This window comes from Strix aluco, chromosome 2 (genome assembly GCF_031877795.1).
Source record: "Strix aluco isolate bStrAlu1 chromosome 2, bStrAlu1.hap1, whole genome shotgun sequence".
Lineage (NCBI taxonomy): Eukaryota > Metazoa > Chordata > Aves > Strigiformes > Strigidae > Strix > Strix aluco.
This window is the reverse complement of record NC_133932.1, coordinates 1,656,512-1,662,971: the sequence shown is the minus strand read 5'-3', so window position 1 is coordinate 1,662,971 and position 6,460 is coordinate 1,656,512. Positions and strand designations below refer to the sequence as shown.

General features: G+C 38.1%; 1 protein-coding gene across 2 annotated transcripts in view; it reads left to right on the top strand.

The window, feature by feature from the left end:
* Positions 1-6,460, top strand: part of F5 (coagulation factor V) — a 45,330-nt gene that overhangs the window by 1,902 nt on the left and 36,968 nt on the right. Inside the window, exon 3 of one of the 2 annotated variants that reach the window (XM_074808096.1) lies at positions 3,691-3,757. The gene's annotated coding sequence lies outside the window, so the exon portion shown is untranslated. Of the gene's footprint in view, positions 1-13; positions 3,758-6,460 lie in introns of those variants that run through there. The other variant, XM_074808114.1, reaches the window with a different exon arrangement.

The following is a 6,460-nucleotide window of genomic DNA, read 5'->3' as shown; positions in this document are numbered from 1 at the left end:
CAGAAGATTATTTTTGTCTATATTGGAAGCTAAAATCTACTTTCCTAGTAGAAGCCTAATGCTTTAGGCTTCATTGCCAATTCCTGAAAATGCAAATTTTTGATTATTTTTCTTCCTTTTAAATTCACTTGAGAGTTACGTGGTGTTTTCCTAGTTATGACTGGTTATGTTTCCTCTAGCTGGAGGAGGATTTTGAAAGCTGAAAGAAAATAAGTGGTCATCTTGTTAGGAAAGTTTGACTACATCTTAAACTAAAACATCTAACTAACTAAGCTTTGAAAGGTGATTTAGATTTACACTTGAGCAAGACTAGTGTTTTAAAATGGAACTTTTTGGGAGACAAAGGAGGAATATTAGTATGTAATCTGTTCATCTTGTAATAATGGTGAGAACAAGTCTTACTGACAAAATTACAGCTTGGGGGTAGAGGGAGAAGATTGCTATGGTAGAGCAAGGTTTAATCTCGATTACTTGTCTGCCTCAACTGCACTAACTGGTAGTCTAATAGCATGGTTTCCTTTTGGGGGTAAATATAGACAGAGTGGTTTATGAATTCAAAGACTGCAGATGCATCCAGGCTTTAGCAGCCACTTTCTGCCTTATAAAAATGTGGGGTTTTCATTCATGAAAATGGGAAGAAAGGACCATCATATATAGATGTGTGTGTGTGTGTGTGTTCATATTTATTAGGTTCCCTTAAACTCTCTTTAGCTTTCAGGACAGCATCTTTGTCTCCCAGACATCCAACTTGCATTCTACAAGGTAATCTGAAGTTGGGTGTCTGCAACTGACTGAATTTACTGTTGGGTAGGAAGGTTGGTCCCTGTCCTGGCACAACTGGTTCCTGTCTTGGCTGTCCCCTGTACCATGCTATTACTTACATGAGAGCCTGTAATCAAGTTCTGTGTACTATGCTTAAATTGGCTTTCCTCTTTTGATACTATCTTCACTTCCTCTTTCTTGGACAATATCTTAAGCAATGTCTATAGAAGTGAAGAGTAATGCTAGCTGAAACCTGGTAAAACTTAACCACACCCACTGAGTCATGCCGTAGGATTTTCCCTATCAGACTAATCTCAAAGTTGTTTTGGGATTTTTGGTAACAAAGGAAGTAGCTGTCCTCCACCCAACAGATAGGGGGGTTTGGGGGGCGAGCGAAGAGGTAGTATGACTTAAAATAACCAGCAGTGATGTATAGTGGGTTTTTTTCTTTGCTCTGTCAGAATCTTTTGAAACATCCTTCTCCCTAAAAGGTGTCTGTTCTCCTTTGGTGGATTAGCCTTTCACTGGTCTCTAGTATGTTGAGTTAACACATATCACATTCTTCTTCGTCAGGCTGCTGACGGAACTAAGTGCCATGATTTACTTTTTTTAAGTATAAACTGATGAAGGCACTTTTCTCTCGCCCTAGCAGAAGAACAGAGGAGCAGCAGAACTGCAAGAGAACTTGCCAATGGCTTCCATCAGCACCATGATATTTAATGTCTTGGGGCATTTGTAGCACAGAAGTATCTAGTATTACAAAACCTGATGCGTGGTGCTCTGCTTGGCTGGATATCAAAGTGGCTGCACCTGAGCAAGCAAATCTGACCTGGGTTCACTTGCAGCTGTTGTACTGGACGTTAATCCTTTTCTTCTGTTCGGGACTAGTATTAAAAATTCCTGTGAGAAGTGAAGATTGCTGCTATAAACACATGCAAACACAGTAACCAGTTATAGCTTCTGGCAAATCCTACATGGTCATTAATTGTCTGAATCTTGCCTCTACCTCAAAATAGCTCCTGGGAAGTTCTGCTCTGCTGGAGTCCCTTTCCTACTGCATGTCTTACAGTTCTTGTGGCTCTTTATTTGCCTTCTAGATCTCTATCTCTTGATCTTGGACTTTGAGTGCATTCTAGTTTACAGGTGCTGCATGCAGTGAAGATGTGGGTGAAATTTTAATTCCACTGAATCTGAACCAAAGTTAAGGGAATGAGTTATGATCGTCACAAGCTCTGTTGTCAAATCTAAGATACCTAGTCCTCAATTTACATGAAATACTTTTAAAAATACAAAAAATACTTGCTTTAAATAAAATAAACCTAGAATTAAAAGATCAAAGCAGTAGCTTCCAAGCGATACATGGGACGTGCACTTCTGTATTCAGTCTTCTAAAAGTCTAATCAAAGTCTGACCTATAAATAATGAAGGGTGGAAATAGAGTTAAAGAATGAGGGCAGTTTCAGCTTTGTCCTTTTGTGGCTGCATTTTTAGGTATGGGAAAGTGGAGCTTGTTTAGCCAGCTTGCTAACGAGCAGCCTGATCTGCTGCTAGAGAAGTAGAATGCCTTCAGTTTGTCTTGGTGTCGTAAAGTCCGTAGGGACAGAGTAATGTAGTGTCTTATTATGCTAAAAGCTTATTGATTTCATGTTTCCTGAAAGCTATCAGCTTCCTATTGGAAATTAACCTTCTCTGCTGGTAATTCCTAAGAATTGTTCCAAGTGTACTTTTTTTTAAAAAAAAAAAAGATACCTGGATGTAGAAAATGCAACCATGTGAAAGAAGAAAAAGTTAATGAACCCCAAGTATCATACCTATTGTTGGAAGTAGGTATGTATACAACTTGATAAGAGGCTCTCTTTTTTGATAATCCACTTTCAGTTCCAACAAGTATTTATGATAAAAAGATGCAAATCTTCCTAGTTGCAAACTCTTGCAATCCTGTACCACCTGGTTAACATCATGCTGTGGGCATTGATCTTATTACTTTTATTCCCCCCTGAAAACAAGCCAAGTTGAATGTGCTGCTAGACTGACTTAGCAGGAGGGCAGCTGGGCTCATTTAGCATATCAGTTCTAAGCCTGGGCAAATAAACAAATCTCTGTAGTAAAGAAGACAAACTGGAACACAGAGAACACAAACATGGTTTAGAGTGGGAGCAAAATTCTTTGTGGAGCCAAACTGAAAATTTTCTGGCAAAAATTAAACGCACAGAGGGGAAAAAAAAAGGCTTCTTTTGGGTCAGTCTAGAATTTTGAGTGCGACGTTATTAATGTTGTTGAAGAGAGGAAGCTAGTGTATTTTTCTCTCTTTTTGTTCCTTAAAATGATTTTTTTTTCAGACCAAAAGCCAGTGGTCTTAGACAAAATTTGTTAAAGCACTGAAATTAGGTTTTATAATATTTAGAAAATTCACATATTTCTTTTTCTCTGAAACTTTATTGAATTCAGCGTTTCTGTGTAAATAGTTTCAGGTCCTGCTAAATAATTGGTTTTGGCAAACATACTGACTGGGGAAACACCCAGTTCTAATCAAGGACACTTGCTTTTCTGCTAAGGAAAAATACAGGAAAAATAGAGCATGTGAATGTCTTTAGGTTTAAATCAATGTGGTTATCTGTCTCCTGAAGTCTTTAGCACCAGAACAGTCTGAAATACTGTTCTGCATCTACTGCCTTGTGGTGTGTGTGCCCCACACAAGTTGCACAGCCTGCCTTCCTCTAGCAGTTATGCAGAATGTGCTCATATATCAGCTGCCATCAAATGCAAAATGCATGTATGTATGCCTTTTGAGTAAGTTGTTGTCTGAAAGGAAGCCTGAGTTCCTCTGCCATCTTTTCTTTTTGCCTGCTCATGTGGTTTTTGATATAGAACATCTACTTTAAACTTACAAAATGAGCCGTTTCACAGATTAACCTTTCTTGGCTTTAGTGCCTTCTTGCAGAAGTGAAGATATTTATCTGATGGGTTCTGTTCCGAGTTGTGCCTGGCAGACCTGGTAAGTGCACCCTCTGTCTTTTACCTACTTCAGAACGATGTGTTCACTGCTGATCAATAATTAACTCCTTGTTTGCCTATGAAAGTCCTTTCACCCTGCACTAAACAAAGTATGCTTGCTGGACTGTTGGGCATCTAGTTGTGTGTTTGACAGAGAGATCTATGTGAGGGCATTATTAGTAACCAATTCAATAATTGTTTTACAACTTCTCTATACGAGCTCCCTCCCAGCCTCTATAATACAACTGTTAGAACTGATGGCAGCTATCAGGGTATGGCTGCCTGCTAGCAAATGCGAGGATAGGATAGTATTTGTGATGAAGTAGAACCAAGTTTATGGTGGCTCCTGATCTGTAATTTGCGGAAAGTTGCAAATCACCACTTTTACAGCTCTTTTAAAAAAAAGAATTATTTGTTCCTGATTGCTCATACTCAGCCTAGGCTATTCTGGGTGAAAAATTGGCAATTCCAGTTAGTTTTAAAGCCTTAGAGCAGTACTGTGCATACACTCTTAGTATGTTTTCGTATATAGCATAACAAGAATCAGGATCATAATTACTGGGTGTCAGAACAGACAGTAATCTTCCCCAGTTTGAAGATGCAAGACCAGCTTTTAGTGTTAAAAAGCATTGTTTATGCTTCTCTTTCCATGCTTTCTTTTCATCTGGCATCTCGCTATCAGTACATCCAAAGCTACTGTTTAGTTTTGGGAATAACATTGTTCATCATGCTGCAGAGATTGTTTTGCCAGCATGGACTAGACCTGTGCTCTTCCATGAATGGCTTTTGCCCACAAGATCTTTTGATGTTGCTGGTGACCAAATGTAAATTACATTTAAACGCATGAGTAAGTAATGAGGATCAAATATGAAGTTTGCTGCATGTGCAGTGTTTTGAAGAAGCTAAGATTATGGCTATATAGATTAATAGACAATAAAGTTGCACTGTCTTGGAAGACTTCAGCCTGAAGAATGTATTCTGTAGTCACTTGTCATGTGACTACTAGTAATAGCTTGCAGGCAACCAATGCTCTCTAAAAAATTATGTGCATATATTGAGACTTCCACCATGTCAGACAGAGGATATAATTGCACATATCAGAAATTAATGGCCAGGTGAAAGAGAACAAGATCTTTGGATTATTAATAATGATTTTCAGAACACTGTGAAACTTCCCAAAGCCTCGGTCTAGGAGATAACATAATGCAATAGCTTAAAGAAAATTAAAAATTAAAAAAAAAAAAACAGGCTGACCCAGATAATTTCAGGCAGCTCAACCTTACATTGATTCTAAGAGAATCCTTCTACAGGAAGAGAAGAAAATAAGGGGGTAGACAATATTGGACTTTTTGTTCTTAAAGGATTAAAGAGGGTAATACATGCTAATCCATGTAGTTTAATGGAAAGTATATCTGGTCTAATTTGCTACTCTTCTTTAAAACTATCAGGATTATCAGCCACCCTTGTAAAAGTAATTTCACTGTTGTAACGCATTTTTAGTTTCTTTTACCATTTGATTGGTACTGCACGATTCATTGGCTAAGAAATTTGAAAAAATGTAACCCCCAAATTCATCAAAATGGGTAAAAGGGAAGTAACTCATTGATGTCAGCTTTGATGATTCCTAGCTCACAGTCACAAAGCAAGGGGTTTTAAGCAGGTATTCTGAGTATTAATTTTTAGCCTGCAACCTTTTAGCTTTTATTACAGGGAAGAATTAAGTATTAAAAACCTATAATGGAAAATTCAAATTCAAATACTTTGTTCATTAAACAGAATTACAGGAAGACTCGTTTAAAGTGTATTTCAGTTTCATCTCCTCAGCCAGTCACATAAGAATACGTTGTCTTCAAACCCCTGTATGGGAAGGAGCTTTAGGAACAGTGTTGTAAAGCCCAGTGGGTGGAGTTTGGACTCAAACACAGATCAGTTTCTTTCTGAGACATGTGATATTTTCTGTGTGCTTCTGTACGGATGTTGAAGACCTGGAGATGAGACAAGCTAACTTAACAGTGAGAATGGTTTAGAATCAACACAATGTGCCAGGCGCTTCAGCAGCAGCTGCTTCCCATCAGTTGTGGATCGAAAGAAGGAATTGTCTATCTGCCCAGAGATTTATTTCCTAAAATCTAAACTATAGGTATTTTCACATCAACTGTCAAACTCTTAAGCACCAGCATTGAAATAGATCCTGAGCCAGAGATGAGATTGGGACCAGAGTAGAAATGAGACAAATATCATAACTTTCTAATTAAAAATTACTGAAATAGTTTACCAAGGATTATGGTGAGTTCTTCAATCAGAACAATAATCAATTAGTAATTAAATACTGTGTTTACCAAAGATTTTTCTCTTCAATATCAGTGCATACATTCTGGTCCAACTTCATTGTTGCTGGATTCTGGGTTGTGAATCCTTTTCATACATAATGTGTATGTCAAAGCAGCTCATGGGAACAAGTGATTAGCTCCACGCAGGTGCAGTAGGAGGTAATTTAAGTTCAATTTGCTGCCATGAAACTGTACCATGATGTCTGTAGTCTTACGCTGTCCAACTGATCACAATTGTTTTCAGGTTTAGGCACCAAACTATTCTGAAGTTTGCTAGGGAGCATTTAGCTATTGGTCTTCATCAATCTTTTTCCAACCATTTCCCCAGTCTCTCCTAAGGCCATGTGGTACTATATAGTTTGGATAGAACTAAC